The sequence below is a fragment of the Bombina bombina genome, chromosome 3 (genome assembly GCF_027579735.1).
Source record: "Bombina bombina isolate aBomBom1 chromosome 3, aBomBom1.pri, whole genome shotgun sequence".
Classification (NCBI taxonomy): Eukaryota; Metazoa; Chordata; class Amphibia; order Anura; family Bombinatoridae; genus Bombina; species Bombina bombina.
The window spans coordinates 514777040-514797819 of NC_069501.1; positions in this window are offsets into that span (position 1 = coordinate 514777040).

Below are 20780 nucleotides of genomic sequence, written 5' to 3' on the forward strand. Positions count from 1 at the left end.
TATTTACAGGAAAAAGTTTACAATGCTGTATATTTAAGTTATTAATAAAACACACAGATACATCACTGTCATTAAGGGGTTAAATTTGTTTAAATGACTGCTCTATGTGTTACTAACACAAAGGGGTGATTCTTTCTATAACTAGATAAATCCCTGCTTTTTGTGTGTTTTTGGCAGTGAAGGAGGATAAAAATGTAACTTCTTTGTGTGTTTACTCTCAGCCAAGGGATTAAATCCATGCCTTTATGTATATTACTGGCAGCCAAAGTGGTGGCGCGAGCTAACTACTGTCTTTTGACAATCACCTGCTGGTTATTCATTATTTTTATTGACAGACCATAACCATTCTCTGTAACTGCTTAAACTTATTTGAAATGACATATACTAGTTTTTCAAGCAATGTAATGCACAGTACAGTGTTTTCTTATTATTTAAATTGGTTACTTTTTATATATATATATATATATATATATATATTGTCCATTGATTTATTTTTTCTTTTCATTACTGTTTTATGAGTTCTGAAAACTGATATTAAAGGGAGATTTTTTATTGTTTAAAAAGACTTATAATACCTTTATTACCCATTCCCCAGTTTTGCATAACCAACACAGTTATATTAATATACGTTTTACCTCTGTGACTACTTTGTATCTAAGCAACTGCAGACTGCCCCCTTATTCCAGTTCTTTTGACAGACTTGCATTTTAGCTAATCAGTGCCCTCTCATAAGTAACTCTACAGGCAGGAGCACAATGTTATATATACGGCACACATGAACTGACGCCCTCTAGCTGTGAAAAACTGTCAAATGCATTCAGCTAAGAGGTGATAAGATAAGATCCAGCGCTGAAAAAAGCCTAATGCTGCTGGCGAACGACATATTTGTTTGCGGCCAAATACACTGAATGCACATCCTTACTCTTTACCCTGTGTCACTTGTACCTGCTACTGCTCTAAATTGAATGCAGTTATCATATCCCGTATAAGATTAAAGGCTTAGCATTGTAAAAAAAGATGTATTATAATTGATTCCCTCGTACTATCTGAGCAGCATATCCAAAAACACATTATTACTATTACGGTAATTATAGACATGTCTTTGACACACCTAAATACTGTAAGTACATTATGGCTGCTATAGTTGGACTGAAGAGACAGAAGATTATTACATATTATTATTAGTGTAGAGATGCAATGTCTCAGGGGTAACAACCTTTTCTGAGTGGATTGTAATTACTTCCTATGCAACCGAACTCAAAGTAAATGATTTAAACCCTAGTAACATTGCCTTAAATATTCTATAATCTTTTCCAACTCTTTCTTCTTCCAATGTGGTTTGTTTTTGCTACACCTACCCCATAAAGGCGAGTGCTCTGTGCATATCTTACCCAGAATCCTCTGGTGCATTGGTAACAATGTATGCAGAATACTTCTGGGGAAAAAGCAAGCAGCAAAACTTGCATAGATTTGCTGTTTGCCTATAAAATGATTCTATGGGGCACATTTATCAAGCTCAGTAACTTGTCCGCTTGTTCTGAGGCTGTGGACAGAAATCAACCCGATCAAATACGATTGGGTTGATTGACACCCCCTGCTAGCGGCCTATTACCCGTGAATTTGCAAGGGGTGGCATTGCAAGAGCAGTTTACGAGAACTGCTGGTGCAATGATAAATGCCGACAGCGTATGCTGTCGGCATTTATCGATGTACTGCGATGTCCAGCGGACATGATACGCTACTTCGTATCATGTCCGCTTGCACACTGGTAAATATACCCCTATGGCTCTTACTTTTACAAAATGGAGGATTTTTATCTCATGCTTTTATCTCCACCATAGCTTAAATGAATATTGTTTTTTCCAAAACAACGACAGTACTACATTTGTTGTAATGTCAGTAAATATATGAAATAACCTATCTATGGTTACAAACAGTAAACAGATCCAGGAAATACCACAAGTTTACACAAGGCAGGAATGGTCTTCTGAGTCCTACCTGCAGTCAAAACATATTTCTAATCACCAGTTCACATCTGCACTACACACCAGCCTATATTATCTTGTTTCATCTTTTTACACACAGTCTCCAGCTTCCCCCTCTGTACATAAATCCTCTTATGCCACCCTCTGTGAACTTCACAGATTAGCTACATTTTCTGTTGATTTTATAGTGACCCCCCACAGACTGCTATTTCCCATTTTGCAACCAAGACTACACTGGTTTCCCTTTACATACACAGTTCTCTCTCAGCACCTCCTTCCTGTGCCCTCTAATACAAAATGTTAGCTTTGCAGTCCACAGAAACACACCGTACATCACAAGGGATCAGGAGGCTTGGAGAGCGAACTCAAGCAGGACACAGGACACTTTGTGTTAGGACTTGCAGGCACTGCTGGCCGATACTAATGAATTAATTGAAAACAACCTCATTACTTGGATCCAGCTCATTATGTGATCTGTTTCTGTTTAATCTCATGCTCTCTGCCATGTGTCTGTAATTCCCCCCTACTGCTAAATATGCTGCAGCTACTACCAAGATTTTTATGTACATTTTGCTTATATTCCTTGATTTGTTGCTATACATTTAACATGACACATGGACAGCACTAAATAAATAAACATACACTGAAGCATATCTCAGTCATTCTTTCTCACCCATATTTTAGGTTCCTCTTTTTCTTTTGCCTCATTGTTGACATCTCTTATAAACATCACAAACATTAACTCTTACTCGAGGCGTTTCTTTTAGAAACAACATAAAAGGGATTCTTTCAAACTAAAGTCCTAAACAATGCTTCAAGCCATACATAGTTTATAGAACTTAGCAGGGTGAAAATTTGTTAGATCACAGAAGTTTTTAGGTCATGTCATATGCAACATAGAACTCATAATGCTACTGACATAATCAGTGGGGGGGTTTAATGATAATGTGAAATTATTAGATTAACAAGGGACTATCCGCATTTTACGTTAGGATTATAATTTCACTATTTCATTTTTTTAATATAAATGTTATAATAAAAAATATCTAATCATTAAAAAAATATATACAAGAGAAACAAGGAAACTAATAAAAAAAAGAAGTAACATTTGTACAACATTTCTCATAATGTTAAAAACTAAGGCCTAGATTTGGAGTTTGGCGGTAGCCGTGAAAACCAGCGTTAGAGGCTCCTAACGCTGGTTTTAGGCTACCGCCGGTATTTGGAGTCATTCAAAAAAGGGTCTAACGCTCACTTTTCAGCCGCAACTTTTCCATACCGCAGATCCCCTTACGTAAATTGCGTATCCTATCTTTTCAATGGGATCTTTCTAACTCCGGTATTTAGAGTCGTGGCTGAAGTGAGCGTTAGAAATCTAACGACAAAACTCCAGCCGCAGAAAAAAGTCAGGAGTTAAGAGCTTTTTGGGCTAATGCCAGTTCATAAAGCTCTTAACTACTATACTCTAAAGTACACTAACACCCATAAACTACCTATGTACCCCTAAACCGAGGCCCCCCCACATCGCCGCCACTCGATTAAATTTTTTTAACCCCTAATCTGCCGACCGCCACCTACGTTATACTTATGTACCCCTAATCTGCTGCCCCTAACACCGCCGACCCCTGTATTATATTTATTAACCCCTAATCTGCCCCCCACAACGTCGCCGCCAACTACCTACAATAATTAACCCCTAATCTGCCGACCGCAAAGCGCCGCTACTTAAGTTATCCTTATGTACCCCTAATCTGCTGCCCCTAACACCGCCGACCCCTATATTATATTTATTAACCCCTAATCTGCCCCCCACAACGTCGCCTCCACCTGCCTACACTTATTAACCCCTAATCTGCCGACCGGACCGCACCGCTACTATAATAAAGTTATTAACCCCTAATCCGCCTCACTAACCCTATAATAAATAGTATTAACCCCTAATCTGCCCTCCCTAACATCGCCGACACCTAACTTCAATTATTAACCCCTAGTCTGCCGACCGGAGCTCACCGCTATTCTAATAAATGTATTAACCCCTAAAGCTAAATCTAACCCTAACACTAACACCCCCCTAAATTAAATATAATTTTAATCTAACGAAATTAATTAACTCTTATAAAATAAATTATTCCTATTTAAAGCTAAATACTTACCTGTAAAATAAATCCTAATATAGCTACAATATAAATTATAATTACATTGTAGCTATTTTAGGATTAATATTTATTTTACAGGCAACTTTGTAATTATTTTAACCAGGTACAATAGCTATTAAATAGTTAAGAACTATTTAATAGTTACCTATTGTTACCTGTAAAATAAATCCTAACCTAAGTTACAATTAAACCTAACACTACACTATCATTAAATTAATTAAATAAAATACCTACAATTACCTACAATTAAACCTAAAACTACACTATCAATACATTAATTAAATACAATATCTACAAATAACTACAATGAAATAAACTAACTAAAGTACAAAAAATAAAAAAGAACTAAGTTACAAAAAATAAAAAAATATTTACAAACATAAGGAAAATCTTACAACAATTTTAAACTAATTACACCTACTCTAAGCCCCCTAATAAAATAACAAAGCCCCCCAAAATAAAAAATGCCCTACCCTATTCTAAATTACTAAAGTTCAAAGCTCTTTTACCTTACCAGCCCTGAACAGGGCCCTTTGCGGGGCATGCCCCAAAGAATTCAGCTCTTTTGCCTGTAAAAAAAAACATACAATACCCCCCCCCCCAACATTACAACCCACGAGGCGGATTAGGGGTTAATAACTTTATTATGATAAAGGTGCGGTCCGCTCGGCAGATTAGGGGTTAATAAGTGTAGGCAGGTGGAGGCGACGTTGTGGGGGGCAGATTAGGGGTTAATAAATATAATATAGGGGTCGGCGGTGTTAGGGGCAGCAGATTAGGGGTACATAAGGATAATGTAAGTAGCGGCGGTTTACGGAGCGGCAGATTAGGGGTTAAAAATAATATGCAGGGGTCAGCGATAGCGGGGGCGGCAGATTAGGGGTTAATAAGTGTAAGGTTAGGGGTGTTTAGACTCGGGGTACATGTTAGGGTGTTAGGTGCAGACGTAGGAAGTGTTTCCCCATAGCAAACAATGGGGCTGCGTTAGGAGCTGAACGCTGCTTTTTTGCAGGTGTTAGGTTTTTTTTCAGCTCAAACAGCAGCATTGTTTCCTATGGGTGAATCGTGCACGAGCACGTTTTTTAGGCTGGCCGCGTCCGTAAGCAACTCTGGTATCGAGAGTTGCAGTTGCGTTAAAAATGCTCTACGCTCCTTTTTTGGAGCCTAACGCAGCCATTCTGTGGACTCTCAATACCAGAGTTATTTTAGAGGTGCGGCCAGAAAAAAGCCAGCGTTAGCTACGCGGGTCGTTACCGACAAAACTCCAAATCTAGCCGTAAGGAAATTCTTATCAATGCTTTCTGGAGAAGTTTGGGACATCATTATGATATGTATAAGCTAAATGTATTTTTAAGTGATTTGTGAAGTCATCTGATATGACTTGTCAATTCTTCTGGTTGATTGTTAAATATTTCTGAACATTGAAGAAGCAATTTCACTTTTTGTATATATATATATATATATATATATATATATATATATATATATATATATATATATATATATATATATATATATATATATATATATGTGTGTGTGTGTGTGCGTGTATATATATGTATATGTGTGTGTGTGTGCGTGTATATATATATATATGTATATGTGTGTGTGTGTGTGTGTATATATGCGTATGCGCCTGTGTATGTACGTGTGTGTCTGTGTGAAGGATTTTTTTTTTCAAAAGCTTTCTTGAATGTTCATATAATAACCATGCCTTGTGTGTTATGCATTTGAAAAAACTTAATGTATCTAATCTAAATCTTTTTTACATGTACATATGATGAGTCACATGAGGTCTTTTGCTTCTGCAATACACTAGGGCAGTTGCATAAGCTGTGTATATATATATATATATATATATATATATACACACATATATATACTCCTATATATATATATACACATATTTATATTTATTTGATAAGGGAAATCATTTTTTTGATTTATGTGTAACAACGTGAAAAAGGGAGTAGAAACCTAAAATACAGGTTACTAAAAGTCTAGGCAAAAGGGAGCACAACTGTATGCAATAAAGAGGAGACAAGAGGCGAATTCTTGAAATACAAATAAATTTAATAAAACTACGCTATTAGAATTCATACATCCAAACATACAAATCACATACATACAGGGGATATCAAGGATGCAATAAAAATGACAGATGGGCCGTGAAGGAGACTGGTGCACCAGTATGCAAAAATAGGCAAATGTTCATCACATTAATGCATGTATAGATTGCATATATTTGTAATCCAAACGTGTAGTGCGTGTCCCCAGAGATACACGGACCAGGTGAATACAGTCTTAACCCCTTCGTGTCTAAATGCAAGTAATAGCGTGAGGTCGTCAGGAGTCGAGGGGAGCTTAACCTCGCCACATCTTTTTCACAGGCATATATATAGTGCAGATAGGTAACAATTCATTAACAGTTCATAAAATACCTGTCTTTTTCACGCGGTTGCTCTACCCTTAACCGTAGCTCCTGAGACACTGAATCTTCTGGATTAGACAAGGGGTAGACCACAATCAGGCAAAAAGTCCTCTGAACGAGTGCTGCAAACCGACGAGTCTTAGAGCTCGTTTCACTCCTTTCAATACAGCAGCATGGAGCTTCTTCCGGGTGCTGACGTCACGTCAGTAGCTGTGCTGATTTATAGGAATTTGGCCGCAAAGGGAATTGTTGCCATTAGCAGAGAGATCTGTCACTCAAGACGGCTTTGATACTTATCGCAACACTTTACTTTCTTGTAGATCAGAACAGCAAGGGGTTATTTACAGCGATACATTTATGATTAAACACTCATACACTCATACTTCCATTCGATACATTAGAAAAGTTTGTTATTCATCTAATCTATTATAATACTGATATATGTATGTATGTTTGGGTTGCATGGTAGAGATTGTATTTTTTAGTGTTACAATTACGCCATTATATTCAATTAATAATTTTGATACTACCATAGACCATATAATTACACACAGAGATATGTGCATATATCCGCTGAGGATTAACCTAAAAATGAAGCAAACTCTAATTTTTCATTGAGGCCATGAGGTGCTAAGGTGTTGAGTTTGTATATCCATTTTGTTTCTTTGCGTAGTAGGATATTATCAATATCCCCGCCACGCGTGCTAAGTTTTACAGATTCAATTCCAATGAAATACAAATCATCAGTTTTTGATTCATGAAATTGCACGTAGTGTCTTGCCACAGGGCTGTCAATATTGCAGTCTTTAATATCGTCCCTGTGTTCAGAGATTCGAGAACGAAGTTCTCTAAAAGTTTTACCAACGTAAAAACTTTTACAGGAGCAATAGAGTAAATATATAACTCCTTTTGTGGAGCAATTAATAAAAGAATTGATTTTATATATATGCCCTGTATTTGTATCAAAAGTTTTACTTCTCTGCATATATTGACAGCAAACACAGTGGCCACATGGGGTGCTGCCTACAATTTTCTGTGCATTTTGTTCCAACCAATTATAGGTTGGGACTTTGGTAAATTCACTTTTAACCAAAATGTCTTTTAAATTACTGCAACGCCTTGCAGTCATCTGAGGATAATCTCCTACATATTGGTGAAGTGTTGTATCATTAGTTAGTAGATGCCAATTTCTATTCAGGGTGTCTTTTACTTTGCTCCAATGGGCATTATATTTGGTTATGAACCTGATCTTGTTTTCTTCATTTGTGTCATCCCTGTTCTTACTTTTGTATAACAGGTCTTTTCTTTGGTGTTGGGAGGCTCTATAAAGATCTCTCTTGAGACACCTTTTGGAATAACCTCTATCATGGAATCGGGTCGCCATCTCTTTTGCTTGTGTTTTAAAGGTTTTGTCATCAGAACATATTCTGCGAAGCCGCAGAAATTGTCCGTAAGGGATGCCTTTTTTCAAATTTGTGGGGTGGTGGCTCGATCCCAGGAGGAGGCTATTTGTTGCCGTCGGTTTCCGAAAAAGACTTCTGTCTCGATTTTCCCTTCTTTTTTACTAATTTTCAAATCCAAAAAATTAATTGAATTTAAGTCATGATTACAGGTGAGAAGAATGTTACGGTCATTGCAGTTCAAAAGAGAAATGAATTTCATCAATTCATCCTCAGTGCCATCCCATAATAGCAAAATATCATCAACATATCTAATCTAGAGGGTCACATGTGCATCAACTACATCCGAGTGTTCACCAAATACAATTTGGTTCTCCCAGCCACCAAGATGTAAACAGGCGTAAGTTGGTGCACACGTGGCCCCCATGGCAGTACCTTGTCTCTGTTTGTAACATTTTGCATCAAAGATGAAGATATTGTTGTCCAACACAAATTTCAATAGATCAATTACAAATTTGGTATGTTTTTTATAACCTAGACCCCTTGTGTTAAGAAATTCTTCACATGTTTTAAGGCCCACATCATGCGGGATAGAAGAGTATAGAGATTCAACGTCCAGGGACACTAAAATAGTGTCTTCCTGAACATTGATCCCATCAAGTTTTTTTATTACGTCTGTTGAGTCTTGTACAAAAGTACGAAGATCATTAACAAATGGCTGCAAAAATCGATCCACATATTTGCTGATTCCTTCCGTAGGGCCTCCTATCCCTGATATTATGGGACGTCCCGGAGGGTTGGTGAGGGATTTATGAAGCTTAGGGGTCCAGTAAAATACTGGTATCTTAGGTTTGTGGTTATATAAAAAACTAAACTCATGGCTTGTAATTAAGTTATTTCTTCGAGCATCATTTAACATGAAGAGTAATTCGTTATGAGATTTATGAAATTCATCAATTGAGGATTTTGAATATTGTTTAGGATCTGATAGCTGTCTGATGGCCTCTTTGATATAGAGGTCCTGATTAAGGATGACAATATTGCCGCCCTTGTCGGCCGGCTTTATGATAAGTTCAGGATGTCTAGTGAGCTCATTAAGGGCTTTACGTTCAGGTTTAGTAAGATTATCATTAACAATACCTGTAGTTTCGATTTTCATTAGATCGACAGTAACATTTTGTACAAAAACGGAAATATTGGGGATGGAAGAAAAAGAGGGCATGTAGGTGGATTTTTTCTTAAAGTCAGTCTTAGGGTATATATATCAATGATTTCATTGCTTTGTTCAGAAAACAGAGTTTCTAAATTATGGAGTGCCTCTGTTTCTTGTCTACAAGACAGATCTATCTGGGTCTTAGGTGTCATAATCTTTTTTAATGCAAGCTTCCTTGCAAAAAGATGTAAATCTTTAGTGACCTCGAATAGGTCTAAACTGTTTGTAGGACAGAAACTGAGGCCCTTTTCTAGTACTTTAATGTGTTCAGAGTTCAATGGGAAGGAGGAAAGGTTGACTATACCCATTTTTTGCGGGTGAGGATAGGGGCCTAGTAGAGATTTACTTTCTACTAGTTGTACCTCAGACGGTTTCTTGTCATCATATATTGACTTTGATGTCGTCTGTTCTCTCTCCCTCTCATTCCTCTCCTTTCCTGAGGCCTCCCTGTGCCTCTTCTTCCCTCCTCGTCTGGTCCTACCCCTAAAGGGTGCATCTGTGAGGTGTTTTCATTACTGTTTTTATTTTCCCCATCAGAATCCATATCGGAGTTATCAGTACCTGAATCATAGTAATTTCAAGAATTAATATGATTTCTATAGATGTAAATTTTATTTTTTCTATAATCTTCCTGGTCTCTTATTAATTTCCTTCTTTTGCGTGATTTTATTTCGCTTTGTAGTTTCTCAATAAGTTTTTGTGTTTCTTTATTTAATTTGTCAAATGATGAATCATTTTCAAATTTATGTAGACATTCATAGATATCATCTACGTCTGTCTTACATTTCTCAAGTTTTTTAGCATCTTCTTCTATTATTAGTGCAATGAGATCCAATGAACATTTGGTTAGTATTTCATTCCACTTAGTTATGAAGTCGTTATCTGCATCTAAACCTCTCAGATTGATACCTGGATCTAAGCATCAATATATGCAGAGAAGTAAAACTTTTTATACAAATACAGGGCATATATATAAAATCAATTATTTTATTAATTGCTCCACAAAAGGAGTTATATATTTACTCTATTGCTCCTGTAAAAGTTTTTACGTTGGTAAAACTTTTAGAGAACTTCATTCTTGGTTCATAACCAAATATAATGCTCATTGGAGCAAAGTAAAAGACACCCTGAATAGAAATTGGCATCTACTAACTAATGATACAACACTTCACCAATATGTAGGAGATTATCCTCAGATGACTGCAAGGCGTTGCAGTAATTTAAAAGACATTTTGGTTAAAAGTGAATTTACCAAAGTCCCAACCTATAATTGGTTGGAACAAAATGCACAGAAAATTGTAGGCAGCACCCCATGTGACCACTGTGTTTGCTGTCAATATATGCAGAGAAGTAAAACTTTTGATACAAATACAGGGCATATATATAAAATCAATTCTTTTATTAATTGCTCCACAAAAGGAGTTATATATTTACTCTATTGCTCCTGTAAAAGTTTTTACGTTGGTAAAACTTTTAGAGAACTTCGTTCTCGAATCTCTGAACACAGGGACGATATTAAAGACTGCAATATTGACAGCCCTGTGGCAAGACACTACGTGCAATTTCATGAATCAAAAACTGATGATTTGTATTTCATTGGAATTGAATCTGTAAAACTTAGCATGCGTGGCGGGGATATTGATAATATCCTACTACGCAAAGAAACAAAATGGATATACAAACTCAACACCTTAGCACCTCATGGCCTCAATGAAAAATTAGAGTTTGCTTCATTTTTAGGTTAATCCTCAGCGGATATATGCACATATCTCTGTGTGTAATTATATGGTCTATGGTAGTATCAAAATTATTAATTGAATATAATGGCGTAATTGTAACACTAAAAAATACAATCTCTACCATGCAACCCAAACATACATACATATATCAGTAATATAATAGATTAGATGAATAACAAACTTTTCTAATTTATCGAATGGAAGTATGAGTGTATGAGTGTTTAATCATAAATGTATCGCTGTAAATAACCCCTTGCTGTTCTGATCTACAAGAAAGAAAAGTGTTGCGATAAGTATCAAAGCCGTCTTGAGTGACAGATCTCTCTGCTAATGGCAACAATTCCCTTTGCGGCCAAATTCCTATAAATCAGCACAGCTACTGACGTGACGTCAGCACCCGGAAGAAGCTCCATGCTGCTGTATTGAAAGGAGTGAAACAAGCTCTAAGACTCGTCGGTTTGCAGCACTCGTTCAGAGGACTTTTTGCCTGATTGTGGTCTACCCCTTGTCTAATCCAGAAGATTCAGTGTCTCAGGAGCTACGGTTAAGGGTAGAGCAACCGCGTGAAAAAGACAGGTATTTTATGAACTGTTAATGAATTGTTACCTATCTGCACTATATATATGCCTGTGAAAAAGACGTGGCGAGGTTAAGCTCCCCTCGACTCCTGACGACCTCACGCTATTACTTGCATTTAGACACGAAGGGGTTAAGACTGTATTCACCTGGTCCGTGTATCTCTGGGGACACGCACTACACGTTTGGATTACAAATATATGCAATCTATACATGCATTAATGTGATGAACATTTGCCTATTTTTGCATACTGGTGCACCAGTCTCCTTCACGGCCCATCTGTCATTTTTATTGCATCCTTGATATCCCCTGTATGTATGTGATTTGTATGTTTGGATGTATGAATTCTAATAGCGTAGTTTTATTAAATTTATTTGTATTTCAAGAATTCGCCTCTTGTCTCCTCTTTATTGCATACAGTTGTGCTCCCTTTTGCCTAGACTTTTAGTAACCTGTATTTTAGGTTTCTACTCCCTTTTTCACGTTGTTACACATTTACCTTTCTAGGATGCACCTGTATATTTTGATTGATTAATTAAGAGTGCTACTTACCCTACTTATGTTGTGTTTTACAAATTTTCTAGCTCCATTTAAGAGTAACCCCCTTACCCTGGAGTTTCTGAGTATGCACCTTGTTGAAACTATAAAGTTATTTAACTTATAATAAAATTTAAAAATCTCTTTAAATAATTTCGCAATTCAATAATTTAATCTGCGATTCTTGCAGCTTTTTTCAAAAATTTTTTATCTATTTTTGATACTACACTTAGACATGGCATTTAAATTATCAGAGGAACGTTGGTCCACTGATATTAATGAAGCATTTACACTAGCAGGAGATGTGCAGATAGAAGCAGAGGATGATGCAATTCATGATGTTATTTCTGCATTTAAACTCTATAAGAAAAGATTAACCAAACAGATTAAAATTAAATGGGAACATCAAAGCCTTAGTAATTATTTAAAAATGGAAATAATTCCAAGAGGCCTTAGGATACGCTTAGATCCAGGTATCAATCTGAGAGGTTTAGATGCAGATAACGACTTCATAACTAAGTGGAATGAAATACTAACCAAATGTTCATTGGATCTCATTGCACTAATAATAGAAGAAGATGCTAAAAAACTTGAGAAATGTAAGACAGACGTAGATGATATCTATGAATGTCTACATAAATTTGAAAATGATTCATCATTTGACAAATTAAATAAAGAAACACAAAAACTTATTGAGAAACTACAAAGCGAAATAAAATCACGCAAAAGAAGGAAATTAATAAGAGACCAGGAAGATTATAGAAAAAATAAAATTTACATCTATAGAAATCATATTAATTCTCGAAATTACTATGATTCAGGTACTGATAACTCCGATATGGATTCTGATGGGGAAAATAAAAACAGTAATGAAAACACCTCACAGATGCACCCTTTAGGGGTAGGACCAGACGAGGAGGGAAGAAGAGGCACGGGGAGGCCTCAGGAAAGGAGAGGAATGAGAGGGAGAGAGAACAGACGATATCAAAGTCAATATATGATGACAAGAAACCGTCTGAGGTACAACTAGTAGAAAGTAAATCTCTACTAGGCCCCTATCCTCACCCGCAAAAAATGGGTATAGTCAACCTTTCCTCCTTCCCATTGAACTCTGAACACATTAAAGTACTAGAAAAGGGCCTCAGTTTCTGTCCTACAAACAGTTTAGACCTATTCGAGGTCACTAAAGATTTACATCTTTTTGCAAGGAAGCTTGCATTAAAAAAGATTATGACACCTAAGACCCAGATAGATCTGTCTTGTAGACAAGAAACAGAGGCACTCCATAATTTAGAAACTCTGTTTTCTGAACAAAGCAATGAAATCATTGATATATATACCCTAAGACTGACTTTAAGAAAAAATCCACCTACATGCCCTCTTTTTCTTCCATCCCCAATATTTCCGTTTTTGTACAAAATGTTACTGTCGATCTAATGAAAATCAAAACTACAGGTATTGTTAATGATAATCTTACTAAACCTGAACGTAAAGCCCTTAATGAGCTCACTAGACATCCTGAACTTATCATAAAGCCGGCCGACAAGGGCGGCAATATTGTCATCCTTAATCAGGACCTCTATATCAAAGAGGCCATCAGACAGCTATCAGATCCTAAACAATATTCAAAATCCTCAATTGATGAATTTCATAAATCTCATAACGAATTACTCTTCATGTTAAATGATGCTCGAAGAAATAACTTAATTACAAGCCATGAGTTTAGTTTTTTATATAACCACAAACCTAAGATACCAGTATTTTACTGGACCCCTAAGCTTCATAAATCCCTCACCAACCCTCCGGGACGTCCCATAATATCAGGGATAGGAGGCCCTACGGAAGGAATCAGCAAATATGTGGATCGATTTTTGCAGCCATTTGTTAATGATCTTCGTACTTTTGTACAAGACTCAACAGACGTAATAAATAAACTTGATGGGATCAATGTTCAGGAAGACACTATTTTAGTGTCCCTGGACGTTGAATCTCTATACTCTTCTATCCCGCATGATGTGGGCCTTAAAACATGTGAAGAATTTCTTAACACAAGGGGTCTAGGTTATAAAAAACATACCAAATTTGTAATTGATCTATTGAAATTTGTGTTGGACAGCAATATCTTCATCTTTGATGCAAAATGTTACAAACAGAGACAAGGTACTGCCATGGGGGCCACGTGTGCACCAACTTACGCCTGTTTACATCTTGGTGGCTGGGAGAACCAAATTGTATTTGGTGAACACTCGGATGTAGTTGATGCACATGTGGCCCTCTGGATTAGATATGTTGATGATATTTTGCTATTATGGGATGGCACTGAGGATGAATTGATGAAATTCATTTCTCTTTTGAACTGCAATGACCGTAACATTCTTCTCACCTGTAATCATGACTTAAATTCAATTAATTTTTTGGATTTGAAAATTAGTAAAAAAGAAGGGAAAATCGAGACAGAAGTCTTTCGGAAACCGACGGCAACAAATAGCCTCCTCCTGGGATCGAGCCACCACCCCACAAATTTGAAAAAAGGCATCCCTTACGGACAATTTCTGCGGCTTCGCAGAATATGTTCTGATGACAAAACCTTTAAAACACAAGCAAAAGAGATGGCGACCCGATTCCATGATAGAGGTTATTCCAAAAGGTGTCTCAAGAGAGATCTTTATAGAGCCTCCCAACACCAAAGAAAAGACCTGTTATACAAAAGTAAGAACAGGGATGACACAAATGAAGAAAACAAGATCAGGTTCATAACCAAATATAATGCCCATTGGAGTAAAGTAAAAGACACCCTGAATAGAAATTGGCATCTACTAACTAATGATACAACACTTCACCAATATGTAGGAGATTATCCTCAGATGACTGCAAGGCGTTGCAGTAATTTAAAAGACATTTTGGTTAAAAGTGAATTTACCAAAGTCCCAACCTATAATTGGTTGGAACAAAATGCACAGAAATTGTAGGCAGCACCCCATGTGACCACTGTGTTTGCTGTCAATATATGCAGAGAAGTAAAACTTTTGATACAAATACAGGGCATATATATAAAATCAATTCTTTTATTAATTGCTCCACAAAAGGAGTTATATATTTACTCTATTGCTCCTGTAAAAGTTTTTACGTTGGTAAAACTTTTAGAGAACTTCGTTCTCGAATCTCTGAACACAGGGACGATATTAAAGACTGCAATATTGACAGCCCTGTGGCAAGACACTACGCGCAATTTCATGAATCAAAAACTGACGATTTGTATTTCATTGGAATTGAATCTGTAAAACTTAGCATGCGTGGCGGGGATATTGATAATATCCTACTACGCAAAGAAACAAAATGGATATACAAACTCAACACCTTAGCACCTCATGGCCTCAATGAAAAATTAGAGTTTGCTTCATTTTTAGGTTAATCCTCAGCGGATATATGCACATATCTCTGTGTGTAATTATATGGTCTATGGTAGTATCAAAATTATTAATTGAATATAATGGCGTAATTGTAACACTAAAAAATACAATCTCTACCATGCAACCCAAACATACATACATATATCAGTATTATAATAGATTAGATGAATAACAAACTTTTCTAATGTATCGAATGGAAGTATGAGTGTATGAGTGTTTAATCATAAATGTATCGCTGTAAATAACCCCTTGCTGTTCTGATCTACAAGAAAGTAAAGTGTTGCGATAAGTATCAAAGCCGTCTTGAGTGACAGATCTCTCTGCTAATGGCAACAATTCCCTTTGCGGCCAAATTCCTATAAATCAGCACAGCTACTGACGTGACGTCAGCACCCGGAAGAAGCTCCATGCTGCTGTATTGAAAGGAGTGAAACAAGCTCTAAGACTCGTCGGTTTGCAGCACTCGTTCAGAGGACTTTTTGCCTGATTGTGGTCTACCCCTTGTCTAATCCAGAAGATTCAGTGTCTCAGGAGCTACGGTTAAGGGTAGAGCAACCGCGTGAAAAAGACAGGTATTTTATGAACTGTTAATGAATTGTTACCTATCTGCACTATATATATGCCTGTGAAAAAGACGCGGCGAGGTTAAGCTCCCCTCGACTCCTGACGACCTCACGCTATTGCTTGCATTTAGACATGAAGGGGTTAAGACTGTATTCACCTGGTCTTACTTACCCTACTTATGTTGTGTTTTACAAATTTTTTTGATTTACCTTACATTTTCATAGTTGATTAGGAACTTAAAGGGACAGTCAACACCATCATTTTTGTTGTTTAAAAAGATAGATAATCCCTTTATTACCCATTCCCCAGTTTTGCATAACCAACACAGTTATAATAATACACTTTTACCTCTGTGATTACCTTGTATCTAAGTTTCTGCAAACTGCCCCGTTATTTCAGTTCTTTTGACAGACTTGCATTACTCCTAAGTAACTTCACGTACATGAGCTCAATGTTATCTATATGACACACATGAACTAACGCCCTGTAGTGGTCAAAATGCATTCACATTAGAGGCGGCCTTCAAGGTCTAAGGAATTAGCATATGAGCCTACCTAGGTTTAGCTTTCAACTAAGAATACCAAGAGAACAAAGCAAAATAAGTGATAAAAGTAAATTGGAAAGATGTTTAAAATTGCATGCCCTATTTGAATCATGAAAGTTTATTTTGGACTTGACTGTCCTTTTAAACTCTGGCATTACATTTTTTGCCATTGAATTATTTCTAATATATTTAAAGGGTTAGAAATCTTTTGTCACGTTATAACAAATACATAATCACATAGTTAAAGTTTCATAGATTAAAACCTAGTAATTCTTACCTTGAAACAAAGCTTTAAAGTGATTGTAAACTGTTTACTAAATTACTGGCCACTTTATTAAAGTAATCTTTAAAACAGGAGCACTTTAATTCATTAAGAATTTGAAAGACGCTTCATTTTTAAATTATTTACCACTGAGTTATTGTAAACATATCGCTGTTCCTCCGCCCGCATCTCCTACTGTATTAAGCATTTCAATGACAAATCCAGCTTCCTCCAATCATTGCATACCCCATCTCGCGTACAGCTTGTGGGGCACGCAACAATTGGAGGAAGCTGGTAATTTAGTAAAGTTTACAATTACTTTAAAATTTAGTAAAAGTATATTTTATTTTCCCTTGTAAACAGCCGTAATGACCGCCCATAAATATAGGCTGTATTTACATATAATGGGGCCAATTTATCATAGAGCGAGCAGACATGATACGATGTAGCATATCATGTCCGCCGCACATCGATAAATGCTTGTGCAATGCTGCCCCCTGCAGATTCGCAGCCAATCGGCCACTAGCAGGGGGTGTCAATTAACCTGATCGTATTCTGTCCGCGGCCTCATAGCAGGCGGAAAAGTTATGGAGCAGCAGTCTTTAGATTGCTGCTTCATAACTTCTGTTACTGGCGAGCCTAAAGGCTCGCGTGGAAACAAGGGGCATCAAGCTCCATACGGAGCTTGATAAATTGGCCCCAATGTATGTCATCCCCTCCTCCAATAAAGCTACAGCACTGATCTCCTATTTAGCATAATAACATAACGCATGCACAATATAATGTGTGGGCACTTGCATGCGCAATGAAATGTTATAATTAAAGTGAAAGTAAATCCTAGCATTTTACAAATGCTAGGATTTACTATTGAAACAAATAAAGGGGACTTTCATTCATGAAGTATAAGATACTTCATGTAGAAAGCTCCTTTATTTGATTAAATCGATCGCTGTGTTTACCTTGTACAGCAGCCCACGGCAAAAAAAAATTTGGCTAAGAGGTGACGTTTTCACCTCTTAGCCAATAGCCGTGCGGTAAATCTAGCTTGGCGCCATTGGGAGCCGGATTTACCGCACGGCTATTGGCTAAGAGGTGAAAACGTCACCTCTTAGCCAAATTTTTTTTTTGCCGTGGGCTGCTGTACAAGGTAAACACAGCGATCGATTGAATCAAATAAAGGAGCTTTCTACATGAAGTATCTTATACTTCATGAATGAAAGTCCCCTTTATTTGTTTCAATAGTAAATCCTAGCGTTTGTAAAACGCTAGGATTTACTTTCACTTTAAGTCCTCCATTTTTGTGCTCGGCTTTCAGAACTCTGGTGCTCCACTCCCACGTCACGCGCCTCTTTGGCATCCGGCAAAGTGGTGATGACGCGGCGGCTGAAACTCCAGAAGAAAGGATAGATATGTGCATGTGCTGCCTAAAGTTAGTATAAGTGCACATGCGGGACACCATCATAGTTCTACCTAGGTAGAACGCTGTAATTAGACTGCATAATGAACCAAAAGAAGGTTTTGGCAGAATTTATATTTTCAAGTCCAATTTTCAGGTAAATTATACAAATTGGCTAATAGGGGTTATTTGATGACTTGAACAACTATGGGCTATATTACAAGTGGCGCGCAAACGATTTTGCGATCATTTACACTCAGTTTAAATTGTTCTGATATTACAAGTTGAGAGCAATCGCGATTTATGCTGAAATAATTACCCTAACATTGATATACATACATATACATGTGTAATGATATATATGTATGCATATATATGTCTATATTTGTGTACATATGTATTAATGTATTTATATGTGTACATATGCTACATGTTTTTTAACCAGAGATCGGATCTTGTATTGGCTGGTTAATTATTGTCAAGGTATATGTGAGGTTAATAAATATATATTATAATCACATATTTCAAGATTAATAAATCTGTATCTTTGATGAGATATTTCACTGATCAATAGAAAATAACTCATTGCATTCAGAAGAACTGACTTCAGACAGGTTTAGTTCTCCCCCACTTCTTCAATTGCACAGGAGACTCATAGAGATTACTTTGAAGGAGACATTCCTGGCTAAAATGAGAACAAAGTATTGTTTCTGGGAGATCTCACACACTCAATATGCTAAATTATGCAATTGTATAATTTAGCAAGGAACTGAAAACTAACACAGTTTCAGGAACCATCTGTATGATTGCCTGGGAACCAATGTTAAATGACAGCATTCTGATACCTAGAACAGGATACGGGCCCATATATGGGTTTCCTCCAAGGGAGATGCCGATCCGTCTGAAGAGATGTGAAAAATGCAGGCATTTTTCAAAAGGGACTGGTAATTAGCACAGATTTGTTTGAGTGGCTCATGCTGTGTGGTTACTAACCCTGGAATATACCAGATGTGGTGATTAAGATAACACAGAGAAAACACATGACTTACATGCTTCAAAGCAACTGTACTTATATTTTAAATAAAAATAAAGACATTTTTGCAAAGGGAACAACACTAGTTTCATATGTGTTTGGAAAAATTCAAATAACCCAGATATGTATATATATGGGACTGAGACATTTGATATTAAATGAATGATTGCTATGTTGAGTAATGACTACATCAAATACATATGAATGCTTGGATCATTTCTAATAATTATTTCTATTTTTATTGCAGACAACCATTGGTCATGGGCATCAATCTATGCACTTAGAAAGAGATGGAATGCCTGCATGAAATGAAATAAGTCATATCATATGAATGTGCAATAAATGTTCATAAAGTTTTAAATACATCTCTTAAAATATAGTGAGATGAAGATATGGAAGTTACTTTGATGTGATATGACTATGAAATATAAACTTTCTGTTAGGATAAATGAAATATAAATTATTTTAATATAATGTTAGATGTATTTGATGTTTCATATCAAAATGATCAGAAAATTCATAAAACCCCACCCTATCTAAAACAAATATTATGAACAATTGCTATAAAAAGTTATGGTCTGATTAAATAATCATTTTATAAAAGCAATTAAGTTGTTTAAAAATGTTTAGAAATTTTAAAGGTGAATTTGTTTTGTTTGTATGCCTGCTGCCACCTAGTGTTATGATGCGAAATTGCAGCCATGAAATGATTGGTTGTTGCAAAGAATGCATTTCCTTGACAACACATTTACCAAATAAACAAATCCATGTTCACTTGCAAAGAACCAATCCAAGACAAGGCCGTGGGCGTTTCCAATATTCACCAATGACTGATAATAATCAAAAACGGGGAGGGGTGAGATCAGATGATTTAAACCCCAGCATAGAGACTGAACAGAAGGTTGTTGTTGGCTGATCCAAAAGGAATAACTGCTGTGGTTATTATTAAAGCACACACCTACTATTGGACTCCATATGCATTATCCCCAATTTTGAATTTCTGAGGTGAAATTGGATCTGTTGAGAGACATTGAAAACTGGATAGCTGTTTATTTGGTAAAGTATATGAAAAGGGCTGCTAATTACATTAGACACTTCCTTACACAAGACACAACTAAGATTTTAATCCACTCTCTCATTCTTTCCCGCCTTGATTACTGCAACTCTGTCCTCTCTGGTCTCCCCACCTGCCGCCTAGCTCCTTTACAATCCATAATGAATGCCTCTGCCAGACTCATCTTCCTTACACGTCGCTCTTCATCTGCTGCGCCTCTCTGCCAATCCCTTCACTGGCTTCCTCTTGCCTCTAGGATCAAACACAAAACTCTCACTCTTACATACAAAGCCCTCAACTGCACTGCTCCCCCCTACATCTCAGACCTTGTCTCCAGATACTCTCCCTCCCGTCCCCTTCGCTCTGCTCATGACCTCCTACTCTCCTCCTCTCTTGTCACCTCATCACACTCCCGTTTACAGGACTTCTCCAGACTGGCTCCCATCTTGTGGAACTCTCTGCCTCGCTCCACAAGACTC